The following is a 27822-nucleotide window of genomic DNA, read 5'->3' on the forward strand; positions in this document are numbered from 1 at the left end:
ATTTGAGTAGTTTGTCTAGACTGTTTTGGTTTTAATTGTAGGACAGATTGTTGCATTCTTAATTCTTGGAAACTTTGTTCCTTTTGTATGGCAATTAGTAGTTTTTGTAGTGTTGGAGTTGTTCTCCCAGTAGAAGTTAGGAATGCATTATGCCAGCCCTCGACGGCGTTGTTAGTTTTGGCTTGTTGGTTGAGTGTACTTACATATACATTCCACCAAGGTATTTGGAACTTGGGCTGACGTCTATGGCCTGATCTGTGCAGTCTCCCCACCCAGGTATCCTCAAAATAATCTAACAGGGGAGATAACTTTACTTCATTTTGTTTGTAGAATGGACTTTCTAATAAAAGATTGTAATGTTCTGCAACATCTGTGGTTGGTACATAAGCTAGGGCTGTTAGAAGTTTTATTTGATGTGCAAAACTTATGTTAGTGGCGTATTCTACACTTAGTGAAGATTTTTGTAAATGTCTCCATATACATTGGTTAAGATGGAAGTAACATCCTTGGATAGCTGTATGGGGGTACAGTTTTAGAATGGAATTTATCATGGCTTGCTCAAAGTCTATGATAATTGTTTGAGGGTAAAAATCATTAGATTCTTGTTTTACTTTTCCTAGCATTTCATTATATGTTGTGTTTTGTTTGTTAGGTAATAGTGCATAAATTAAAGGTATGGAAGTGTTGTGATATTGACCGTGTATTGTGTAAAGCTGATAGAATGGTTTTGGGCATATTGTAAAGGTGCCATCCATCATCCATGTTTGGCATTGTTGCAGTTTAGTTATATTGTTTGCAGTAGCAAACATTATGATTCTTTTTTCTGGGCTTTTGTTATCAAAAAAAATAAAAGGTTCATTATTGTGGGTGATACTTAATTCTGGTGGAATGATGATCTCTTGAAAAGTTTTAGGGGATGGTATAGTTGTCGTGGTTGCTTTTTTGGTCCTAGCAATAGTTCTTTTTATAGAAGCAATTGATGGTAATTGGCCTCTTGCTTCTTTGGGCACTCTAGGTAATAGTTCTTTTAGGATTACACTTGTAGCAGTTTGTGAACCTGTGCTTAATTCTTTGATATTTTCAAGAGTTGATCTGACTTCTATTTCAGAGAGATTGGGTGGATGGTTATGCTCTCTTGTATATAGTACAGTTGTTTCTCTTGTTGTTGCTCGGCCGTAGCATTTGTTAGAATAATATTTAGTACACTTCCAGTTCACTTTTCGGTCCGTCTGCTTTTCTTGGGTGTATGTGTAACCCATGTAACACAATAGGAATTTTCCTTTCTGCGAAGTTATAAATTGGGCTTCTTCTGTCATCGTGATGTGTTACAATTCTGGAAAAAATGTATATGAAAATATATGCTATAGTACTTTATATCTTTATATGAAATTAGCAAAAAAGCATTTTTTTTATATATACTTACCAAGTCTTTTTTGTTGTATTTGAATGAAGATGTTGTTTGTCGCAAAAATGTTGTTTAGTTGATTTAGTCTCTGAAAGTTAAAGAACATTTATTGTTGTGGTTGGTTTAGTTTTTTAAGTGGGGTGGTATTGCTGTTTGGTATAGACTATATTTTTATTGAAGAAACTTATTTTATTGTTTTACAAATTAACAATTCAAAAAACATTCTCCCACCTTCATCTGTCCCGGAAGTACCACACATTTATCATCAAGACCAATTATTCAGGAGAATGAACAACCTTTCCACCCAGTTCTCTACCCCCCCTCCCCCACCACATGTCAATGTACCCCCGTCTCCTACCCCTCTTACTATGTGCCCCTCCTGCCTAATAAATAAGATGCAGTAGCCTAACCTCTCACTAAGCAAACAGAGCCTACCCTCATGCCCAGTGGTATAGACTATAGGTGTTAATTTATACAGGTTTTTTACAATTTAAAAAAGAGAACATGGATTTGTTTAGGGGTTTAGGATGTTTTGGGGTTTGAGTAGGATTTAATTAATATTTTATAAAGTATTTTGATAGTATACTTACTTTTTAGTGAGTCTTTTCTGGCAATCTTCAATATTTTCTTTAGCTGTTTGGAGTAATATCTGTAGTGGAAACATAAAGAGATGGAATATATAAGTTAGTTATTTATTTGAGTAAAGATAAATTAGTGTTTTAGTTTAATTTGGCAGTTTAGTTAGAAAAGAATATTTACTTACGTTTTTAGAATAGTAATAGGATGTAGGTTTCTTCTGTTTAGTAGAGCTTCTTCTTCGTTCAATGCTTTGGTTTAAGGCACCGTGGAACACTTGTTTTAATTGGTTTATATAGTGGTTTCAAATTGTTTCTTGAATGTTATTGGTTGTTTTCTGTATGTGGCCTTTCTATTGGATGGTTTGAATTTTTTTTAGTTAATTGGTTTCCTTTTATGGAAAATGCTAAGTAAGAGTATATTTAGTTTTAAAGGAGGAGAGTTTTAAATTTTTATATATAAAAAGATTGTTTATAATGTGTTCTAATTTTATTTAAATGTGTTCGAAATGCCAATGTGATAATTATTTTAGTTTTTTTTTATTATGTTGTTAAATATAGAGATCGCTATAAATGTTATGTTTATGTTTAAGTAGAATCTCATTTGAAAATGTATGTTTTGGTAAAATATTGTCTTTATGTTGTTGAAAGTATTGGTTTTATTAGTATTAGAATTGTCGATATATTTAAAAAAACGATATTATTGATGTCTATATTTTGGTTATCGATATTTGTGACATGTGTCATATTTATTAACTTATGTCGATATTTAGTATTTCGATATTAATGTGTGCGATATTTGTGTGATCGATATAATTGTATTACGATATTGTAGTGTCGATATTAGTGTAGTTTTTTAAATAAGTATACAATGTCGATATTTTTGATGTCGATATATTTGTTGCGATATTTGTGTAGTTCGATAATGTGTCTGTCGATAATATGTCAGAGATCCTTTAGAACAGGAGTCTCCTGTCAAGTGGGGTAAACCTTTTGATGATTTGTCCGTCGAGGACAGGAACCATGTGTGGTTCACAGATGGGTCAGCAAAATTTATTGGAACTACACGGCACTGGAAGGCGGTGTCTTATAATCCGATCACACAGAAACTGTTGAGCACAACTGGTGAAGGGAAGAGTAGTCAGTTCGCAGAGCTCTATGCCGTTTATCAAGTTTTGAAACAGGAGTTACCTGGTGTATGCCATATTTTCACCGACTCCTGGTCCACTGCCAATGGACTGGCCGTTTGGTTACCGACCTGGCATTCCCATAATTGGAGGTTACACTCCAAAGAGTTATGGGGAAAAGAGTTATGGCAAGAGATTTGGGAAATGCTCCCACAGAGTACTGTTACCATCTTCCATGTGGATGCTCACACCCCAATAGATTCTCTTGACAAATTTTTTCATAACATTGCAGATGAGAAATCTAAAATTGCCGAGGCAGTGGTGGACAGACAAGATCCTGATATTGCGGGATTGGCAAAATGGGCACACCAAAAGGCAGGACACTTTGGAGAGAAGGCCACTAGCAGGTGGGCTGCTGATAGAGGAATTTATATTCCCCTGGACCTAATCAAAAATGTTATTCTACATTGTCCCGTCTGTCAGCATATCAGACAGCGTAAAGTACCCCAAATTGTTAGAGGTCATTTACATCGCGGGAAATTGCCCGCTCAAATCTGGCAGATTGATTACATCGGACCCCTTCCCATGAGCAGAAATTGTCAATATGTTTGCACAATTGTCGATACATATAGTGGTTTGCTGGTAGCTTTTCCATGTAAGCAAGCCACCCAATTGAATACCATTAAAACATTAGAATTGATTATGATGTATTATGGTGTGCCATTCCAAATTCAATCTGATAATGCATCCCATTTTCGTGGAAGATTGGTACAGGAATTCTGTGTGGAAAACAATATTGAATGGATCTTTCATATACCTTACTACCCGCAGGCCTCGGGCCTGGTGGAGAGATTGAATGGCCTGTTAAAGGATCAGCTACGCAAATTAACAGATGACAAGTATAAAAATTGGCGAGACTTTTTACCCCAAGCACTATTAATCCTGAATAATCGTCCTTTTTTAAATGCTGAATCTCCACTTATGCGTTTGTTCCCCCCAAAGGTTGAGACTATGCCTAATGTAATTAATGAAACTGTGATGTATTGGGAAATTACTTCCGGAGCTCTGGCTCCATGCAGAGCGACCCCAGGGTCGGCAGGCTTAGATTTGCATGCCATGGATGACACCGTTCTAAAAAGCAAAAATCGGGTCATCATTGCTACCGGTGTTGGTATTCATATACCACCGGGGAATTTTGGATTGATCGCCCCTAGATCGGGGCTGGCTGTAAAAGGCATCCAGGTACTTGGAGGGGTAATTGACAGCGACTATCAGGGAGAGATTAAGGTACTTCTGCTAAATAGCAGTGAGAATGACTTGCTGATACACCGCACCGACCGAGTGGCTCAATTACTCATTATGCCTGTTTTCAGTGGTGAAATAATGAAAGGCACTGCCCCAACTTTGCTAACTGTACGAGGCCAGAAAGGCTTTGGCTCTACGGATAACCCTGGAGCCAAGATTTGGGTGCAATCGCCTAAGAATCCCCCTGAACAAGCAGAGGTTATTGCCACCGGTCAGGATAATACCATTTTGGTTATGAGGCCAGGGAAAGATAGCTGGGAAGCTGTCCCAGCTGATAAATGTTATTTACGAGAATGATTAATGCCTGTGTTTGGTTCTTTTTCAGATCATTCTTTGGATTGTTGCTGCAGGATGTGTCGGTACTGGACACCGTTCGGTCTACTTCGGAGAGAGAGAAGGGATCCCCTTAACCCGGGATGAATTGGGAACCAGAGTGTTGCGTTCCTTCAATGCGTGGGACTCGTCATCGAACTTTTGGACACTGCTGGCGAAAAGAGTAACTGATGCCCCTCACTTCTGTTTGACACCGATGAGATCTGTGCACGATATCTTAGCGACGTGCCTAGTTGCTGTCCCCGCCTCGCTGGAGACGTTAATAAGCATCTTTAACGTTTCAAAGGCTCGTCCGAATATTATTCTGGGTGATTTTGCTACCCATGCATATTGTCCTTTATGTACTGAACTGCCGAATGAGCAACTTCCCATCCAATCCCAAATAACTACGTATAACATTACACAAGGTGATCTATGCTTTTTCCTCACATGTAATCCTAATGCAATTTCTGAATGTCTACGTCTCAAGTTAAGAGGCGCCACTGTTCTCACATCTCATGAACGAACTCTGTGTTTCCAGAGGACACCGACCACATGTGTTTCAGTCCAGAACAATATGACTTGCAATAGTTTGGTAGTTACTCCCAGTCACTATCGTGCAATATTGCTACCTGCCGGATGGCTTTTCTCATGTGGTAATACTTCCTGGCCCTATGTCCCTGCGAACATTTCCGGAGGCCCGTGTGCCATTACTAGACTCAGTTTACTTATGTTCTCATCACATCCAAATGCCAACTCTCGTGTGCTCCGAGATACAACTACGTTACAGGAGGATTGTGACTCATCTTTGCATTTATATTCCAAGTCTGAATACCTTAGTCTAGCTGTTTCAATTATTGGTGTCCCTGCTTTGGCGGTTTATAATGCTAAATCCATTGGGAAAATGGCTTGCTGGATGGTCAAATCTATTAATCATACTTCCACAGTCTTATCTGACTTACTATTAGACGCCCAGGGTGAACGTAGAGCCATCTTGCAAAATAGAGCAGCCATTGATTATCTTCTGCTTAAACATGGACATGGCTGCTCGGACTTTGAAGGCCTCTGCTGTTTTAACTTATCTGATCATACACAATCCATTCGTGCACACATAGATAAATTGCATGACCTAACTAATGAAGTTAGGAAACACATTGATCAGAGCTGGTTTGACTGGCTCTTTAACTGGTTGCCAGACATGAATATGCTACGCCACACATTAGGTGGCATTTTGATTGCTCTTGTTGTTTTAATTTCTATCTGTTGTTTTATTCAGTGTATCCCTTCACTGCTTCAATTCTGCACATCTGGTACTAGACATAGATCAGTCAGTTTTGTTTCATATTATTCTTCCACAGATGTTAGTTCCATTTAGTATATATATAATAGACTGAAGTCAAGGGTGGAATGTACTGCTCGATTTTCCCGGCCTTCCGGTGTTGCAGGGCAATCCATATGACTTCAGTCTCTTTCCATCCGAGTCTAAGGACTGGAGTAGTGAGTAGGGCCTATCTATTAGACACTTGTGACACCATCCCGTGCTCCTACCCTTAGCTCAGGGCCTACACACATAGCCTAGGGGATAGATTCGTTAGCCTTGAGGATAATTTGCCCTATAGTGAGGTTGTTTCATGGAGCTGTGTTGAATTCAGGCCTGGTAGGCCTCAAACGGGAGAGACTCCATCTTTCTTTCTGCTCCGGCAGCCCGGGACCTTTCCAGAGGGAGGGGGATGTTTTAGTTATGAGGTGTTATTCGCTCGGAGAGAACCGGTTCAGGCCGGCCCTTATCGAAGGATTGTATTTTTCTTCATGCCGAAGACACTACATCAGGCCGGCCGGCTGGGAAAGTGTCCTTGGTACGGGGAGGTACAGGAATTTGGTGGGCGGCAGGTTTCGAGCTGGAAATTTCCATGAGGGAATGCACTTCTATATTAGTGAAAGTCTGAGTGAGATAAGGGCAGTTGCTTCTAGACCATAGGCGGCATCTGGCCGTTAGCAGAAGAGCTGTTACTTATTCCAGGGAAGACTGATGACGAACTTGAATCCAAAGAGGAGAGAGTAGCCGATAAGGACGAGGTTCCAGTGACTCGGAGAGGGAGAAGGGAGCAGACCCACAACTGCAGAGGGGTGACTTCCAGGCTAAGCCGAGGCATAGACGAGAAGGGAACCTAGATGACCATTGAGTACAGGCGACATACCCTCAAGGTGAAGTCGATCCCTTTTTCTTTGAAGTGTATAACTTAATCTTTTACTTTCCTTGCAGGTTATATATGTATGATGTGTTCCGTAAATGTGCATGTGGCATTTAAATAAAGTATTTAGCTTGTTGTAAGTTAGCATGTGTTATGTGTCTTTACGTAGAAGGATAGCCTAGCCTCTCTGTCAGAGCTAATGCGACATGAACCGGGGTTAATCCGGGTCAGGTAAGTGATAACTGGATGAGGAGGAAATGAGCCTCTCAAACTGGAGAACAGGTTGTGCTCCGCTAATGGTCTTTGTGTGATCTGATATATAGTCCCAATTCCCCTGTCGTGTATTAATAGGATGAGCTCGTGCTAAGGCTGCCGTGTAGGTAGGAGATTCTGGGTCTGACTGAGGCCGCGAGATCGTGTGTGTGTCGCTGCCGAATGGGTAGGAGATTCTGGACCTGACTGAGGTCGCGAGACTTTGTGTGTTGCTACCGGATGGGTAGGAGATTCTGGGTCTGACTGAGGCCGCGAGATCGTGTGTGTCGCTGCCGAATGGGTAGGAGATTCTGGACCTGACTGAGGTCACGAGACTTTGTGTGTTGCTGCCGAATGGGTAGGAGATTCTGGACCTGACTGAGGTCGCGAGACTTTGTGTGTTGCTACCGGATGGGTAGGAGATTCTGGGTCTGACTGAGGCCGCGAGATCGTGTGTGTGTCGCTGCCGAATGGGTAGGAGATTCTGGACCTGACTGAGGTCGCGAGACTTTGTGTGTCGCTGCCGAATGGGTAGGAGATTCTGGACCTGACTGAGGTCGCGAGATCGTGTGTGTGTCGCTGCCGAATGGGTAGGAGATTCTGGACCTGACTGAGGTCGCGAGATCGTGTGTGTGTCGCTGCCGAATGGGTAGGAGATTCTGGACCTGACTGAGGTCGCGAGATCGTGTGTGTGTCGCTGCCGAATGGGTAGGAGATTCTGGGTCTGCCTAAGGCTGCGAGACTGTGGTTGCTGAGATTGCGAGGCTGTGAGGTCTTGATATATATATATATAATAGGAATTCCCTGTCCTTAGGTGGTACGTATATATGTGGTTATTTGGGTGTAAAAAGACCCTAGGGAGGGGGTAACGTTCTGTTTTGGGTCAGAAGGGCTCTGTAGAGCGGGTTCCATCCGATCCGAAAACCCAAGCAGAACAGGGATACATGTCAGAGACAAATTCAACCGATTCACCTTGGAGAGGACTTAGACCGTAATTTCAGTTTGTACAGTTCCTTATCGCATTGTTCAACCAAAGGGAGCTTTGAATCAATCGGTGCAGACACGCAAGGTGTAACGTTCACATCTGACGGTAGTCCATGAAATTTCTTGATATGACTCGAATGTAACCATCCTTTTCGACCTTCGATCTTCACGGCTGTCCTTGTGGTGAGCAGTACAAGTTGAGGCGATTTCCACCTTGGATCTAGCTGAGTCTTTCGGTCAAAATTTCGAACCAGCACCAGGTCCCCAGGAACTACGTCATGGGGTTTCACCTCGGTGTTATCGGAAAAGGCTGCAGCTACCTGTGAACGACAAGATTGTAGTGCAGACATCAAGGAAGCCAGGTAATCTGTCAGCATATTACAGTCAACATCAGTTATTTTACGGGGTATAGGCGTCCCCCACATATTTGGCGGTCTACCAAAGATCACCTCATATGGGGATAGCCCTGTTCGTGAGTGGGCTACCATTCTCATGTAAAAGAGTGCAACTGGTAAGGCTACTACCCAATCGACACCTTTCTCTCTACATATTTTTGACAATCTAATTTTCAGAGTTTGATTATGTCGTTCCACGAGACCTGCTGCCTCGGGGTGTCGGACACAGTGAAATTTCCATTGATAGCCTAACAAAAGTGAAACGTGTTTCATTAGTTCGGATGAGAACGGCTGGCCATTATCTGAATAGACAACACGTGGTAAACCATACCGTGGGAAGAATTCTCGAACTAACTGTTTGGCAGTAGTCGGGGCAGTGTAATCTGCAACCGGGTAGGCTTCTGTCCAACGAGAAAGAGCACAGACAACTACGAGAACATATTTGAATCCTCGACATCGTTCCATCTGGATATAATCCGTCTGGAGGACTTCAAAAGGGTGATCAGGAGGCTGAAATCCACCCTGTTCTACGGGAATGCTTTTACCTGGGTTAAACTGACAACATATCATGCAGGTACGGACTTTTTGTTTAGCTGCTGCTCGTAAATGTTTGTTGAACCAAATGTGTTGAATGCTGTCTAGCATAGCTTTCTCTCCTAGGTGCGCTGGACTATGTATTGTGTTAATGATAACTTGAACCATAGAGTCAGGAAGAAACCATACAGATTTTTCCTTCGTCATCCATCCTTGATCCGTTTGGATCCCTCCTAATTCAGTCCATTTCTTTATTTCATCTGGTGTAGCATGTGTCTGTATGTCAATTACATCAAGAGCGGGATCCTTAACCGTCATGCAATGTGTTGGTGTCGGGACTATTGTCTTTGTCATGTCAGTTGTGTGAGTTTGAGCAGTCTGTTTGGCTGTTCTGTCAGCTAGATCATTGCCTTGAGAAATGATATCAGTAACTTTCGTATGGGCTTTGCATTTCATAACCGATATTGCAGTGGGTAGATGAATTGCATCTAATAAGGCATGAATGAGGGGTCCGTGCTGAATGTGGGCACCGTGAGAAGTTAAATAACCTCTCTCTCGCCACAGCACGCCGAAGTCATGTACAACTCTGAATGCATAACGTGAATCAGTGTATATGTTGACTTTCTTATTTTTAGCTTGAATACAGGCTTGTGTCAGAGCGATGAGCTCTGCTGCTTGAGCTGACAAGGTATTTATGCAATTTGTTTCGATGACTTCAGTGTCTGTTGTGACTGCATACGCGGCCACTAACTCTCCTGTACTTGTTCTCATACATGAACCGTCTACATACAATGTCAGGTCTGGATCTAACAATGGGACATCGGTCAAGTCTTGTCTGGGTTTCGTCGTGATAGTAATAACTTCAATACAATCATGTGCTAGTGGGTCTGTTCCATTTAATGGCAAAAGTGTGTCAGGATTCAATGTACTACAACGTCTGATTTCTATGCGTGGCTGAAACAATGTCAATTCATAACCGGTAAGTCTTGCTATAGTCAAGTGTTGTGTTTGCGTTCGGTTCACAAGAACCTCTACTGCATGTGGTACTTGTACTGTCAATGGATGTCCTAACACTATGGCATCGCTTTGTCTGATTGCTAAAGCTGTCGCTGCCACTGATTTCAGGCACGCAGGAAGAGCCTGAGCTACGGGATCTAATGTACTAGAGAAATAGGCACATGGTTTGCGTAATCCTGCTTGTTCCTGAGTGAGTACTGACAAGGCAGTACCTTCGCGTTCTGTAACAAAGAGTGTAAAATGTTTATTGTAACATGGTGTTGCTAAAACAGGTGCTTGACATAAAGCTTTCTTTAAGCTTTCAAAAGCTTGTGTGTGTTCCTGAGTCCAAGGGAGGACAGTCGATGTGGCCGCCTCCTGTGTTGTCAACTGAATGAGTGGTTTTGCTAGAAATGCATATTGAGGGATCCACTGCCTACAGTATGAAGTGAGGCCTATAAAAGCCCGCACCTCCTTTTGTGTCTTGGGTGTTGGCATGTTAACAATTAACTGGATGCGATCAGGTGTAAGCTGTCTTCCCTCCTTGGACAGCGAGTGCCCAAGGTAAACAACTTGCTGGACACAGAATTGCAGCTTAGAAGGGGACACCTTGTGCCCCTTTTCGGCCAAAAATTGTAAAACCGTCAGTGATGCTTTTTCACATTCAGGTTCACTTCGAGCGGTGATCAGCAGATCATCAACATATTGAAGCAGTGCAGTGTTAACTGGCATGTGGATACTGTCAAGTTCTCGTTTCAGTGCTTGGCTATAGATGCTGGGGCTTTCTGTGAATCCTTGAGGTGCGCGTGTGAATTTAAAACTTCGTCCATTCAAACTAAATCCGAACAAGTATTGGCTTTCCGGATCTATTGGGACGCTGAAAAAGGAATTCTTGAGATCAATTACAGTAAAGAACGTTGCTTTGGAATCAATGGCTGTCAGTAATGAAGAGATGTCTGGGACCACAGGGTATTGTGGTACAATGCATTTATTTAGTTCGCGCAGATCAATAACTAATCGATATACTGGCGGGGCCTTTGAATCAGTTTGTTTAAGAATCGGAATTATCGGGGAATTACATACATTGGAGTCGGTTTCCACAACCACTCCTTGGGCAATAAGCTCGTCAATGATTTGCAGTAAAGCCACTACAGCATCTGGGGGTAACTTGTATTGTCGCATTCGTGGTAGTACCACTCCTGTCTTTAGTGTGACTCGATATGGTGTAATGTTCATGCAACCAACATCAGTGGGGCCTTGTGCCCACAGGTGTGTAGGTAAATTCTGCAGTCGGTGATCCATGTCTCGAGACACATAGTGCCCTTTGAAATCACGTAAAAACAATCTTACTCCTTCCGGAGAACAACATATTATAGCTCCTAGAGCTTTCAATGTTTTTATACCTAACAGGTTTTCTGGACATGATTTAGTAAGCAATAAATCAGTAGTTCGTGTCAAAGGACCAATCGTAAGTGGAAGAGGTTGTGATACTTCATTAATGATAGGTTTTCCTGAAAAGCCAAGGGAAATATTCTGTGAGCCTGAGAGGGGTGCCCCTGGAACTTCACTACGTCGTATTGTTGTTCTGCTTGCCCCTGTATCAAGTAAAAATTTTCTATCTTGGCCTAATAGTTCACTATGTACATAAGGTCCCTCTTGATCTACGGGGACCTCGATAAGGGGTAAGCCAACTTCCCTCTCTAGGCTGTTTCATGCGTATCGTTGATAATCAGGATAGTCATATTGTGCATACTGGTACATCTGTCGTGTCGTTGCTTGTGTGGCAGCAATAGGCTGCGATGGTGGAGCTGGCATGGACTGTTGTGGAACTGGCATGGACTGTTGTTGGTTCTGATCCTGTCTAGGTGGCCGTGGTCTTTCCTTGGTTATACCTATGGCGATATTATGTTTTAAAACTGGACAATCGTGTATATAATGACCTGGCTGCTTACAATAGTTGCATGCCCCTTTCACAGGACCTGCTGAATCACTGGACTGTGTCATACCCTTTTTATGACCGTCAGCTGGAACTGTCTGGGCAACTAGCATTTTCATTTTCGTATCTTTCATTCGTCTTTGTTCATGTTCTTGTTCCTCCCTAATTCTATTGTGATGATACTGTAACATTTGTAACATTTGTGACGGGGTGTTACCTTGCCAGGTACTCTCGAATTTCAATACCCTATTTTTAACTTGGGGTAGGGAATTTTCAACCAATTTTGTCACAAACAGATGTGGATATGATTTGCTACTTGCTTTTATGCCACTATTTATACCAAAACATTTTTCGAATCGGGCATAGAAATCACTAGTGTCTTCATCTTGCTTCTGTTTACAGGCTGAGATTGCACCCCAGTCTTCCTTTTTCGTAGTTAATAAACGTGGCAGTACCTGTACTAATAAACCTGGTAGTATTTTAGTCTTGCTCCCAAGCCCTGAACCTGGACCTCGGGCTGTTTCTTCGGTTTCTAATGCTGCCCAATCTATCTTTTGGTCTCCCACCTCCCAATCCTTTTCTTTGAGTTTTTCGTAAATGCCCGCAGGCATCAATACCTTTAATATTTTCATAATGTCGGGATAGGTATACTCTCCCATGAGTAACATGTCTTTAATTTCACGGTGGAAACCCGCTGGGTCTTTTTCATGACTGGGTACCACTTTCTTCATTTCTAATAGTTCCATTTTAGATATGGGTGTGTATACAAATACTCGTTTAAACTCATTGTCATCACCTTTTATTGGGTGCACTTCGCGTAAGGGATTCTGTCTATCCATATAATACGTCGTTCTTTCCTTGATGGGCAGTGAGACATGTTCTGGGCATACAAAAAGAATGTACTGGTTTCTGTATTCTAATATTTCTCTAATTAAATCAGTACCTGAACCTCTCCATTTATTCGTGAGTAATTCAGTCAATATATCAGGTAGGGGACCAGGATCGGAGTGTTGGCTTTTATATAATATAAGGAGTTGTTGAATCATGTAGATACCAGCTAAACTCTGTTCATCTGGGGTAAGGTTCAAAAACGTGTGTGCTAGTGTATCATCACTATATTTTCCGGGACTGTCAACCCAGTGAACGGCTGACCTGGCTAATTCTTGTTCGTCCATAGAATCGAGTATATGATACCCCCTTCGTTCTCGGAGTAATTTGTCAGCGGCTTGGAACGAATGTTCGGGGGACCTTATATTTATTATAGGGGTTTGGAAATTTCTGTTATTATCTGGACGTGTCGGACGTATCGGATCATTAAAGCATCTAGTATTATTACAAGATCTTCCTCTACCTACATAAGCCACTGTTTCTACTTGTCCTGTGGGCAGTTCTAATTCTTCCCCCTCCTCTCCGTTTTGTTCAGGCTGGTCTGCCGCTAATCTTTCTTCGTGTATTCGTTCTACTTCTTTGCGGATCTTTCGACACATAGCTACTATACTTAATAGTCTATCATGTCTTCCCTCTGATATATTCCGACCCCATGTGGTAAGTGTTTGCATTTCTTCCGGATTTACCCCAGTCCGGTCTTGGTTTCTGATTACACAGTTTATGAGGAAACGTAACAGTTGTCCCTGTATCTCCACTTTCTGGTACTCCATAGCTCTGCTAATACTTTCAGGACCTCGCCCTGACTGGACAAAGTGATATATATTTTCTAAATGTGTAGTCATTCCTGGTAGCCTCGCTAAACATATGGCAGCTCGTCGGATACGTAATGATGCCAGCAGCATTTCGTCCTCTTTGCCAGGCACAGGATCATATCTACAATCCATTAGAAGTTCTTTAAGCATATCGGGGGTTGGTAATTTAGGCGTACGTTGGTGTGCTAATTCTTTAAAGGATAATTTATGTACTCTGGGTGGCGTGGAAAAAATGTCTGTTGTACCTCCTGTCGCACCGTCTGGGGTGCTGGACGTGAAAGGATTTGTTGAACGTGAGACAGCAACCGTAGTTGCGGGAAAAGCTGTAGAAACAGATGTGTTTGCCGGAACTTGTGTCGGAGTTTGTTGTTGCGGAGGTACAGACGGAGGATCTTGGCGTTGAACACCCTCGGCAGGCGGTCTATGTGTTGCGGTGTTAGCATATTCGGGAGCTGCGTCATCTAAATAAGAGGAAAGGAAAACATCTTCTGCGGTTCTGGGATGCCCTTTGGGGTGTACCTTTATCGGAAACAATGGAGGTGGCAAGTCTTTTGGTATCTCCGGAGTAGCCTTAGGTAACCCTTCGGCCAGAAGAGGATACATACCATTCATAAGGGCGTTTCTTTGTCTATCTACCTGTTCTGACTTTACTCGGGTACCTTCTTCAATTAATAGATTTTCTCGGACTTTATTTGAATTCTCCTTACTTTTCTCTTCCTGTCTGAGCGCTTTTTCTGTACGTCTATATGATTCTTTACGCCATAATTCAATGGCATCTTTCTGTGACTGTCTAGCTTTCTTTTTCCATAATTCTTCTTCTACTTTCATGATGCAATCCGCATCCCAGGTCCCAGCTGCGGGCCACCTCTGACTTTCTGGTAATTCCTTGGTGTAGTCTACCCATAAATCAAGAAATAATACGGCGTCTAGGCCATGTTTATGATACATGAAGTACCCTGGAGTGTCCCTAGGAGGAATGGGAACAGCTTCTTCGAGTACCCCTTTTCTAGTTTTGATCTGTCTTAATTTCGAAAAGAGCGGCATATTGAGAACTGATCTGATACTTAATCTTGAACACACTTAATACAATAAACACAATAATGAACAGTCATTCACACCACAATATGCAGAACGTATTTAAAAACATTTAACATTTAACATTTAACGTTTAACATTTAACGAACAATAATGATGATGGCCATTAGAGAACTGGTCACTTAACATACTAGACATACTAGATATACTGCTAAACAGTACAGATACACTGCTGAAACAGTGCAGACCGGATTTGTGTACCCAAACCCGTCTTGACCGGCACAACCTTATGTGCACGTCAGAACGCCTCCCCGGCAATGGTACTCACCGGGTAGCTCGGAACGGAAGGCCTCGGAACTGAACTGATCTGGACCGGACTGGACTCGACTCGGAACTTCGGAACTTCGGGACTTCGGAACTTCGGAACCTGGTGGGCCTCTGTATACCTCGGATCTTGCTCTCTCAGCTAGGCTCTGGTCGGGATACTTCGCACTTCTCACCGCCTCGTCTGGGTGTTGATCGCAGCCTCAGTCGCCCCCGCTTGACCGGAGGGAGATACAGGAAATCCTGTGGGTACGCGTTGTTGTCCGTCCAGCTGTGGCAGGAGACCGCGCCTGCAACGCACCTCCGGCGCGTGAGATGAGAAAGTGTCCCTGTTCGGGCGCCAATTATGTGGTAAATAATTTAATTACCGGTACTATTTTTGATGCGGAAAATTATTAAGAATAACTCAGTAAAATAAGAGGCAGAATCCGTGGTATTAGAGGTTCGGAACGGGCTTTATTCCTTATACAATTCGAATTGTAGGCATCAGATTCCATCACCACGGAGGTTCAGGAAGTGAAGGGCAATGGCAAAGGCAATGGCAATACATTATTGACAAGTAATCATTTTTATAGAAAAGGCATTACAGTGACACAGATGCAGGAGGCGTAACAGCTGATAAAATAGATAAGGACATACATGCGTAACTAAAATAGGCGTAACTAGGCGTAACTAGAAAACGTCATTATTCATGATATCATAAATGGGTGGATCCATGAAAGAATTTCGCAATGTCAGCAGAAATACTTGGCAGAGATGCGCGTGCAGCAGCATGACGTGTGATTGACGTGCAACTAGGGGGTGAAGGGGACTTGACATTTAGCTCTACATGTGGAGACAAAAGTCTGGGGGGTCAAGTCAACCTAATCCCAAATCATATCTAACATCCTATGTTTAAAGAACTATGTTATCCAAAAGGAAAGGTCTCTCGAACAAAATCTATTCTATACTGACTGTGAGTGCGTGTACAAGCGTCTAAGTGTCTACATGAGATGCGAGGGGCAGAAATCTTCCACAGTAACAGGGCCATGAATTACTTGCATGAAGACAGAGAAGCCGGGCCCTTAGCTCGGTAGCTGGAAGGATGTTTACTTAAACTACTAGACAGGAATGCATTGGATGAGGAGCGGAGCAGATAGTCTTGAAGGTGAAATACAGTTTTTGGCAGGCAGACAGGCCGAGTCAGGCACCGTTAGCCGCGCAGGGAGTAGGACAAAGTTCATGGATACAGATGCGAGCTCAGACTGGAGCTGTCAGAGGTAGAAAGCAGGGAAAGGCTTGATGGCAGCATTCAGGGCCTACTCGCCTGAACTGCAAAATGGAGTAGATGAACCATATAAAGTCGGTGGCCTTTCATACTTAGGAATGGAATATCCGGCCCATTCATGGCGGATCTGAAAGAGGACATGTTGACGGTGGACGCACATGTGTTTGCGTCTTCATAACTGGAACTGGAGGGAACATACATGTACTTGTAACATATACATGGAGCCGTTGGGGTCTAAGATAGGGGACATAACTGATCACAAAAATCCATATTTCCACAACTGGATAGACGACGACGCCCAGACACCAAGCCTGCGCTAGGCCAAAGATCAGGTACATGGTTAAGGGGCAGGGAAGACATGGCTCGGCAGTTCAGGCTGGACTGTTCCCATGAGGCACAGGGTCAACACTGATTTGCATATGGCCATGTCTGAACTGGGGTGGCGTGGTGAGCAAAATAACGATGGATTAAACCCAGATCTGTGACTGGGGGTGAATGTTTTGCCAATGTGCAACATTCCGTCCATCATCTTGTGTGTTTTACATGGTTATGGGGCACACAGTGCACTCCGGACAGGGAAGCCGGGTCCCAGGAGACAGGAATGCCTGGAATGAGTTCAACGTGTTTTTCAATACAGGACACACAGGAGCAAGATTTGCGCACTACACAAGGAGGGCATTACAGGGAACTGGAGCAGGTATGGACAGGGCGCACATTAGGGGGAGGCGTGCAGGCATACCAAAAGATTATGTGGGTTTTTAAATGGTACACAGGGTGCAGGCCACCTGGGGGAGGGGACTCGGGTCCGCCGAGGGGCAAACTAGTGGAATCGCGATAGTGAGGGGAAAGCTGTCGCATTCGGGACCGTGTTAGATGACCTAACAATGGGTCGGGCGCAGGTTTAGGCGTGTGGACTACGGATATTGAATTTATGCACATTGACATGCTAACGGGCACCGGCACTTAGGACAGCTGCTCATTTAAAATGAGCAGAAAATGTGTTGTTTATAATCCAACACAACTAATCCCTGCCAGCCTAACAATTCTTAAAGCTTGGGGGGCTCGACCTGTCTTAATTGTCACACAGGCATACAGACCTGGTGTCGGTTGACTTAGGGGACAACGCAGTAGAAGTAGGGTTTGTATTTAGTGCATTGAGTGTATCTCCGCGGCTCTGCCATCAAGACCCTTGGGCCACCGGGAGTGGTTCTTGCTGCCTCCTCTCGGTATTGGACACTGCTGCTACATCTGGCAGATGAAAACGGGTCGGCTAGGGCGGGGCCCGGCGAGTATGGGGTCATCTTTCTCACCTTTGGGTAGACTTGGTGGTTAGGACATGTCTATTATGGGTAAGACCTTTATTCGTCGACTGGGGTGCAATACTGTTGATCAGTGCTATGCTATCCGTCGGGGACAGGGTGTTTGAACACTCCCATGTTATGTTTGGCATAGCAGATGCCAACCCTGTGGGCAAGCTTACCTCACCATGTGGCAAGGAGAGGAAAGACTTGGTAAGATAGGAGCTGGTCTTGGTGCAAGGTTTAGGGGGCTGTACCTTGTTTAAGCTAGGAATAAGCTGGCAGGTGAGTTCGCTCCAAAGGCATTTGGAGAGTGCATTGATCTTCGGTGTCACTATTAAGTTTCTTGCGTGGGATCTGCCTGCGATTTCTTGGAGTTGATCCGTGCTACAGGGGGGCAGGGCACTGACAGGCTTGGCGCGCCACAAATGATTATTCCCCAGGGGTACTGGACTACGCCACAACATGGTTTCGATACAGAGGTATCAACAACTGGGGGAGGGGCAAACCTAGAGGCCAGGTAACGGGAAGGTCCCTCAGCACACCAGGGGTCCCATGGGACGCTTCACTCTTGTTATGAGACTGATTGCCCATAGCTGGTCCTGCCAGGGGGTCTAAGAGTGTTGGCCCTTATAGGGGGACAGGGCCTCAAGGTGTGAGGTACACTGGGGGGAGGACTCTTGCTGACAAGGTGCAGGGCAGCTACCCCTTTTCCTCTCCGGCACTCCAGCAATTCTTCTAAGGTGGGGGCTTGGTAATCCCACCAGGAAGGGTGCACCGGTCATAGTCCAGAGTTAGACTGGGATGGGATTCTGTTCAGACTGTCCGCCTGTTCTCACCGCCCACTGACTGAGCCCTGGTATACATTATGACAGGCCCGAGGCCAGGGTACAAGTGGCTTCAGTTACATCCCGTCCCACATAGCCAGCCCAGCTTGGCCGGTTAGGAAGCAGACATCTAATATGATGGGGCTGTACCATGTGGGAACATATTGCAACGGTCTCCCGTCTGTATGCCACCCAGGGGAGTGGCCGGAGGATAGGCTCAATGAGTTAAGTACAGGGTGAAAATTCAAGGAACAGCGCTTTACATGTCTAGCATCTGACAGGGGAAAGTGTTTGGGTGCAGTGTGAGAGGATACTGCCCTTCAGGGGTTGTCTGCTACCACAAATGGATCTTGCATGGGGCAGGCCAGGAGGTAAGCCAGGGGGCATGATAGATCTTCAGTAGAGCGTGGTAGGTGTCGGGCAGTATTTGGTACCAACAAGTAATTGGAAAGACAACAGACCACACTCAAGGCGGCAACTAAGTTATTGATGGTCAAATAATTGGTCCCCTATAAACTTACAGGAAGTAAGGTCAAGGTCCTATCTAGGGGCGCAGGCGCAGTAGGGGCTTGCGGCGCATAGAATTAGACTCGGACAGCAGTGGGTACCACAGGACGCTTCCGCTTCCTCCTGGTTATAGACTGCCTGCCCCATTGCTGGCCCAGCCAGATGGGTAGGAGTGGTTACCCGTAGAGGACGGTAGGGACCTCGGGTGTGGGGTACATTTGTTGGAGGACTCTGGTTGAGAAAGTGTATTAGAGCTCCTACATATCCTCTCCTGCTGCCAGCAACATCCAAATCCGGGGGCTGGGTATTCCACTCCAGGGTGGCTACACCGGGACGGCTACACAACTCCATAAAAGTCTGCAGTCAGACGAGGGGGGGGGGGGGATTTGTCGCTAACTGTCCTCCCGTTCTCACCATCCTCATGTCTGCTTCCGAGTTACAATAGGAGACATTTGGCACTGGGTCACTCACGGCAGGGTGGGGACAATAGCAGGGTGACTCAACATCTTTGATCGCTTGCAGACGGTTGGACGTGCGGGAAATAGGAAAAGAAAGGGCAGGCACGTTATGCATATGACTTTCCACAGGGCTCCACTAGCCAAGAACGCTGGCCCTGTGTACTCACTTGTCTCTCTTGGGGACGAGGGATCTGTTGCAAGTGATGAAGTCCTCCAGGTGGAAGTTAGGCAACAAGTGGGGGCATGTGCGCGAGGCATTTGCTTGCCTAGGCAACAGGGTGTTTTGAAGAAGATGGGGCTTCACCTGCTAAAAGTGGCCTTGGATTTGTTTGCTGGGCCGGGGAGAGGCCTGTGTATCTGCTGAATGAAGGTGTGCAGTGCTCAATTAATGGTGTTAAGCAACCCAGCATTGTTTTATTTTGCCAGGATCAAGGGGTGGGCATATGGCCTTTTGTGCATCTTCAGGGTGGCGCGAGGGGCGGAATGCAGGCATCTGAGACAGGTGTTGTTTCCACCACTGAGTTAATTCGGTTTGGGGGCCTAGGCTGGCGCTTGAACAGCTTGCTGAAGATAGCTGCGGCACAGACCCGGGGGGGGGGGGGTGTCTCCCCTCCTACAGTGGGACATACAGTTAAGAGGCAATGAGTTGCCTTCCCTGGGTAGGAAGGCACTGATGTAAGAAATTAAGTCCTCCATGCGTAAGATGGCAACTATTGAGGGGCATCCGAGTTATAGGGGTCAAGGATAACCACTTGCTTAGTGAAGCAAGGAGCGCGGTCAAGTGAGGCCTGGAAGCCACGCGCAAAGGAGTTAACCGCGCCAAGCGTAAATTTACTGAAGAGTAGACATTATTTGGCTAGGATACCCGGGCATGCGCTGGACCTGCTTGCTGAAATAGCTACAGCAGAGTCTTGGGGGAGATTTGTCGTCCTAATGTGCTGGTCATACACCTGGGAGGGAATAATCTGGCATCTCTGGGGAGAAGGGCACTGCTTCAAGCACTGACGGGCACCATGTGTAAGGAGCAACCAGCTGGGGACCTGTGAGATATGGTGGTCGGGGATAACGCCCCGGCGAGTGTGGCAGGTCGCACAATGAAGGGAAGCCATGGCGGTCTCTCGCAGGAAGGTTGACAGCGCCATGAGGATATTCACTGAGCAAAGGGGGTTTGGCTTCATCCGTCATGGGTTACTGCACACTAAGGCCACAGGGTGTTTTGATAAAGATGGGGTACACCTGTCCAGAGTGGGTATGGACCTGTTCTTACTTGATCTGGGGGAGGCCTTAGAGACAGCAGGGTGTAAGTAATGCAGGCTATCTTGGTGGGGGGCTCTGGGGTGAAGGTGGCCACACCCACAGCTGTGGCGGAGTTACAGGGCGATCCAGAGGCTGTAAGGTACAGAGGGGTACCCTCTGCAGGAGCACATCAAGGGTGCAAAGGCCAAATATCCCCAGGGAGGTCCTCGCGTTGGACCCTGGAGGAGCGACGGCGCCCCGTTAGTCCTACGGGCGGTTGTGGACCTGAGCAACCGGGGGTTGCCTGGCAGGTTCTACCCCCTTATGGGGCGTGAGCGAAGGGGTGGGCAGCTGGCCCACAGGTGGGAGGGGTCTCCACTCCCCAAAAATATGGCAAACACTGTTGGGCAGGGCCACGGTGTAATTTGCCTCATCAGGTGGCAGGCGGCGAGGGGCTGCCTGCCTTGGGATCGCCCGTAAGATAACCCACCAATGTTGGCATATTTGTAATGCTAATAAACCTGCAGCAATTTTCTCCACAAAGAAGGTGTCTTGTCTGGTTATTGCTCTAGGAGATTGCTGTATGGGGGAGGGTGAGTGTTTGCCGATATTGGCACTATGTGCCGCAGCCTGCAACCTCTGAGCGCTACAAAACTCCACCTTCTAGCACTACATTGAGCCTGTATCCACACACACACTAAGAAAGGCGACAGAAGAAGGGGTGCAGGGGCTGGGAGGGGGCCCTTCCCACGGGGCCCGCGGATGGAGAGCCAGCCCCACAGGTGGGGTGACCAGGCGTCCCGGATTTGCCCGGACAGTCCCGGCTTTTAACCAGCTGTCCTGGAAGATTTTTGCAGTTTTGGCTCATGTTCCGCTTTTTAGAGGGGGTCGCCTGAAACCAGTGAGAAGTGAGATTGTGTGTTCTAAAGTTGTGCTGGTTAGCAGCTGTTAAAAGGAAGCAATTTAATGAACAGGTATTCTGCTGGTTTTAGAAATTACATTTTATTTATTTTCTTAGCGCTTCTTCTGGGTTCCAATGTTGATAAGAGTTGTCATTCTGCGAAGCATTGTTGATGTAAAATTGTAGTCCTTCTTCTATTTTTGCAAAAGGTCCCGGTTTTCGCTTCTCAAGATCTGGTCACCCCACCCACAGGACTTCCCTGGTGGGGGAGCACCAGTCCTCGAGCTGGCACAGTCCAGGTGCTGATGCATCGCTGCCCATGGGGGGGGCATGGAATCTCCTTTCATACCTCCCGCCCCAGCACCTCCTGCATCCCCAGCCCTCCAACTCCCGGTCCAGGGAGGGGGGCTGGTCCAGACACATCCTCCTCCCTTGGGGAATGGGCACCGAACCAAGGGGCATAACAGACAGGGTGTTTTAGGACTGCCCCCATCTGACCACTCCCCCTGGATGATGCACTTTTAACGTCACTGTCAATGGCAGGGCGACCACATAAGTCCTGAATGCCAGACTCCGGCAGGCGAGTTATTTTCATTCGGAGGTGCTGTGTGAGGTGAGCGCGCCGTGTGATCTGCTGCAGGTGAGTTGTGGTGCTGTGTGAAGTGAGCGCGCCGTGTGATCTGATGCAGGTGAGTTGTGGTGCTGTGTGAAGTGAGCGCGCCGTGTGATCTGCTGCAGGTGAGTTGTGGTGTTGTGTGAGGTGAGCGCGCCGTGTGATCGGATGCAGGTGAGTTGTGGTGTTGTGTGAGGTGAGCGCGCCGTGTGATCTGATGCAGGTGAGTTGTGGTGTTGTGTGAGGTGAGCACGCCTTGTGATCTGATGCAGGTGAGTTGTGGTGTTGTTTGAGGTGAGCGCGCCGTGTGATCTAATGCAGGTGAGTTGTGGTGTTGTGTGAGTTGAGCGCGCCGTGTGATCTGCTGCAGGTGAGTTGTGGGGTGGCAGACACACCCCCTCGGATTACTTTCACCCTGTGATGCACTGGTTGTGCTTCATGCAGTTTGCCGCTGTGTGTTCCAAGCCGAAGTGTAATGTTTTCATTTATGGATGCGGGCACTGGGTACACAACAACTGACCCCTTGAGATCGCCCCCCTCTCACAGGCGTGCCAGGATCATTCCTCGCATCTTGCATTCAATCTGACCGTGTGACCCCTTGTGCCAGTCCGCTTTCCTTCCAGTGAGCGGCATCACGCCCTATTCACGCCACCCCCCCTTTCATTGGTCTGGCATGAGAGCACCCCCCCTCTTCATTGGTCTGGCATGAGAGCACGCCCCCCCCTCTTCATTGGTCTGGCATGAGGGCACAAGTGACGTATGCATCCATGGACACTGAGTGTATAAAGTATACCAGCTGTGCCCGCGAGCATGGCAGTGCCACCCCTTCTATCACTCTTCCACCTCCATCATGCAGTACTTTCATTTCAATGTATGAGGGACTCTTTCACACTTAAAAAGTGCCCCCACTTACACAAAAGGAGTTTGAGGGGCCCGTTCCCAGGCAGGCTTTACAAGCCAGGGTCTATGCAGATTTCGGGCCTCCGAGTCTGATTGCTGTGCTGAGGAGGGGGCGGTTTTAGTTGTTGTTAATCACTAGGGGCACTTGTTCCAAGTCTTGCATGCTCGCACACACGTATTATTTGCTGCTCTTGTGTCTTTGGCACAATTGTGCTCCATTTGTTAATGTTGTGTCTTATTTCCACGCTCACATGCCTCCACCTCTGAGGCTCTCCTTGGCACTTTGTCCATCACCTTTGTTCCTGCGTGTGGGGCATGAGTTCAATCCTTGTGTCTCTCACTTAGTGACAGGTCTCTAGAGTGACCCCCAACATTTGGCTGTATATCTGTGGCTGCCCCCTTCCTGCACTGCAATCCTTCCTGGCACTGCCAGTGCCACACACTTTGTCTCTTTGTTTCAGTCTCATTCTCAGGGCTCAATTCTTAACCCTTTGACTTCTTTGGCCCCCGCTGAATCACTGCTGAAAACCGGGGACCCCAACCGAAGCTATTTCTATGCTTTGAACCTCAAAACTATGCGCAAAATACAGAGAGAAATATACAAAAAACAATGCAAAATTATGAAATGTTTGACTTAATAAACACACCAAAAATATATAAAAATCACATTTTTAATGGGAAGGTTGGAACTTTTCAAAATCTGTATTTATTTCTAAAAGGCAAAGCTGTATACTGGAATAGCAGACCACTCTGTTTCCTTGCCCCTAATTAGGGCTCCCGGTTTTATGGTATTTATTTTTTCGTCATTTCCGTCTGTATTTATCCATATTTATTTTGGATTATGTGGAAAAAGAAGCTGAAGTTAGTATTTTTCCACATTTATTTAACCTATAAATATGCGCTCTTGCTTGCACGTTTGCCAGGTGTCAGTGCTGTGAACACCCGCAGGAGATACATCCGTGCACCTATAGAAAAATATGCACATTTCAGTTTCAACCTTGTGCGTATCTACTGTTGTTAAAGCCTCTTTACTAAAAGTCCTTTTTTTTTTTTAACCCCATTTCCTATCAATCCACACATTTATTGGCCAGGCAGTCATGGTAGACAGTATTCGACGCTTCCCAGCTGAGTGGTCGCTCCCTTTGGCTCCGGTATCGTTGTGTAACGCTTCTTGCTGGAAACTGTGTGAAATTAATTGCCTGCTGTGCGCTTTGTATGCCGCTTTGCATATTTCATTATTAAGATTGCCAGCGCGACTTTCCTGCTCTTTTAGTGTATTCCCCCAAGCGCCCTCCATTTTGTTGTTGTTGTCCTCCTACTTAGCCCGCCCCGCCTCCCAGCTGAGCCGCCCTCGCCCCTCCCCCCCACCCTCCTTATATGACAACCGTTCCCGCGCGCAGCGTTCACGCGCAGCGACCGCGCCCAATCCGCGCCGAAGGTGCGCCAAAGGTAAGCCCGTCCGCGCCTGGACCGCGCCCAGCGCCAGACCCCCTGGCCCTTGTACCCCCCACCCCTCCCGCATCACTTACGATGCCACCACCCTCCTAGCCCTTAACCCCGGTCGCGCCCCCAACTGCGTCCAAGCCGCTCCCGGACACACCCATGGACCTTTCTCTTGCTACTCCTGCAAATTCAGCGGCACCGACAACATCTCCGCTATGACCACACCACAAATTCCCGACCCCAATCACCTACAATGCATCCTTCTCAACACCCGATCGATCCACAGGCACGCCATTGACCTATGGAATCTACTAGACACCATCTCTCCGGACGTCGCCTTCCTTACGGAAACATGGATGAACGCTTCCTCCGCCCCAGACATCACCATTGCCATCCCTGAAGACTATAAGATCACCCGCAAGGACCGCATCGGCCACACAGGAGGAGGAATCGCCATCGTCCACAAGAAATCTATCCGCATCTCAACCAGCTCTGACGCCAACCTCGCCAACTCCGAACACCTTCACTTCCAGATCCACATCGACCCCAAGACCACACTCAGAGGCACCCTCCTCTACAGACCGCCAGGACCCCGCGCAAAATTCAGTGAAGACATCACGGACTTCATCACCCCACACGCGCTCCCCTCCAAAGATTACATCCTTCTGGGAGACCTCAACTTTCACCTTGAAAAGATCAACGACCGCAACACCACCACCCTCTTGGACAACCTCGCCAACCTCGGACTTAAACAACTGGTCACTTCCCCCACCCACATCGCAGGCCACACACTCGACCCCATCTTCACCTCCAGCAAACATGTCTCCTTCAACTACACTACGGATCTCCTCTGGACTGACCACAGCTGCGTTCACTTCACCTACAACAAGCCAAAACCCACCAACCACCTCCAACCAACTCTGCAAAGAAACTGGAACAAAATCACCATCGACCAGATCTCCTCATCGCTCCTTCTAAACACCCCAGCCCACTCTTCTAACCCAAACCAAGCCGCCGCCAACTTCACCCTTTGGTTATCCAACACCGCCGACACCTTAGCACCACTGAAAAAACGACAAATCAAACTTGGCAGCAAGAAGGCCTCATGGTTCAACGATGATCTTAAGAAATCCAAGAAACTCTGCCGCTCCCTCGAAAAGGCCTGGAAAAAAGACCCAACCACTAGCACCAAGGATGCCTTCAAAAACGCCACCCGCACACACCACCAATTAATCCGAAAGGCCAAGAAAACAGCATTCAAGGATCGACTTGACAACAACGCCCACAACAGCAAGGAACTTTTCAACATCGTCAAGGAGTTTACCAATCCCTCGGCCAACTCCAACGACATCACCCCCTCTCAAACCCTCTGCGACTCCCTAGCCTCATTCTTCCACAACAAAATTGCAGACATCCACAACAGCTTCGACAACCAACCCGGAGACTAACCCACCGAACCATATGCCGAACATTCTCCCCCCTTGAACACCCTTAACGACTGGAACCCAATCTCCACTGAGGACACCATCCGCCTGATGAACTCCATCCACTCAGGATCCCCCACAGACCCATGTCCTCACCACATCTTCAACAAAGCAGACTCCGCCATAGCACCACACCTCCGAGACGTCATCAACTGCTCCTTCAACTCCGCCACCTTCCCGGAAAAATGGAAACACGCTGAACTCACCGCCCTTCTGAAAAAACCCATAGCGGACCCCACCGAACTCAAAAATTACCGCCCCATTTCGCTCCTTCCATTCCCGGCCAAAGTAATCGAGAAAGCTGTCAACAACCAGCTCGCCGCTTTTCTCGAAGCCAACAAATCCCTCGACTCCTCACAGTCCGGCTTCCGAGCAAAACACAGCACTGAGACAGCAACAGACGACATTCGAACTCTACTGGACAATGGAGACACAGTCGCCCTCATCCTCCTCGACCTCTCTGCAGCCTTCGACACAGTCTGCCACAGCACCCTTTTACAACGCCTCAGAAATATCGGAATACAAGGAAAAGCACTTGAATGGATCACCTCGTTCCTCACCGGTAGAACCCAGAGAGTCCGCCTTCCACCATTCAAGTCCGAGGCCACTGAAGTCATCTGTGGCGTACCACAAGGATCCTCACTCAGTCCCACCCTCTTCAACGTATACATGAGTCCCCTCGCGACCATCGCCCGCCAACACAACCTCAACATCATCTCCTACGCGGATGACACTCAACTGATCCTTGCTCTCACCAATGACCCCAGCACCGCCAAAACTAACCTACACGAAGGAATGAAAGAAGTTGCCGAATGGATGAAACACAGCCGTCTGAAACTGAACTCAGATAAAACAGAAGTCCTCATCTTGGGTACTTCCCCCTCTGCTTGGGACGACTCCTGGTGGCCGGAAGCTCTTGGAAAAGCACCCATCCCGACAGACCACGCACGGAACCTAGGCGTTATCCTGGATTCTTCACTCTCAATGTACAGACAAGTCAATGCCGTATCCTCATCCTGCTTCAACATTCTTCGCATGCTCAAAAAAACATTTCGCTGGATCCCCACCGAAACCAGAAAAACAGTCACCCATGCTCTGGTCACGAGCCGACTGGACTACGGAAACACCCTCTACGCAGGTACTACCGCTAAACTCCAGAAGAAACTCCAACGAATCCAAAACGCCTCAGCCAGGATCATATTAGACATCCCGCGCAACGAACACATCTCTGGTCACCTGAAAGACCTCCACTGGCTACCCGTCAATAAGAGGATCACTTTCCGACTGCTAACCCACGCACACAAATCACTCTACGACATCGGACCAGAATGCCTCAACTCACGACTGTCCTTCTACACCCCCTCCCGCCAACTACGTTCTTCCAGCCAAGCCCTCGCCACTGTACCTCGCATCAACAAGACCACAATGGGAGGCAGATCCTTCTCATACCTGGCTGCTAAAACATGGAACTCACTCCCCACTTACCTTCGCCTTACCCAGAACCACCTAGCATTCAGAAAGCAACTTAAAACGTGGATATTTGACAAGTAATCCTCCTCCCCTCCCTAAGCGCCTTGAGACCCTCCGGGTATGTAGTGCGCTATATAAATTCTTTGACTTGACTTGACTTGACTATTTAGAATTACTCAAAAATCAACCAATTTCCGTTTTTATCCACACTTAAAAATAAATACAGACGCGAAAGTGAATGTTTTATTATTATTATTTGGAGTTTTATATCGCGCACGGTTACCCTTGAGCATCCCAGCGCTATCCATAGATCAACCACCGCCCAACACATGACACATTAGGCTGG

The 27822-nt window shown here is 46.5% G+C and overlaps 1 protein-coding gene and 1 long non-coding RNA gene across 2 annotated transcripts in view; one reads left to right on the forward strand and one right to left on the reverse strand.

The window, feature by feature from the left end:
- Window positions 1–999: 999 nt before the first annotated feature.
- On the reverse strand, window positions 1000–2056 carry LOC146822481 (uncharacterized). Its single transcript, XR_014963315.1, has 3 exons — window positions 1996–2056; window positions 1424–1493; window positions 1000–1333 (listed from the first exon to the last, which is right to left on the reverse strand). It is a non-coding gene; the product is annotated as an uncharacterized LOC146822481 (long non-coding RNA).
- Window positions 2057–22086: 20030 nt separating this feature from the next.
- LOC146822482 (uncharacterized) overlaps window positions 22087–27822 on the forward strand; it is a 40086-nt gene continuing 34350 nt past the window's right edge. The window contains exon 1 of the mRNA XM_085613591.1: window positions 22087–22206. The gene's annotated coding sequence lies outside the window, so the exon portion shown is untranslated. The remainder of the gene's footprint in view (window positions 22207–27822) is intronic.

This window comes from Triturus cristatus, chromosome 6, assembly GCF_964204655.1.
Source record: "Triturus cristatus chromosome 6, aTriCri1.1, whole genome shotgun sequence".
Lineage (NCBI taxonomy): Eukaryota > Metazoa > Chordata > Amphibia > Caudata > Salamandridae > Triturus > Triturus cristatus.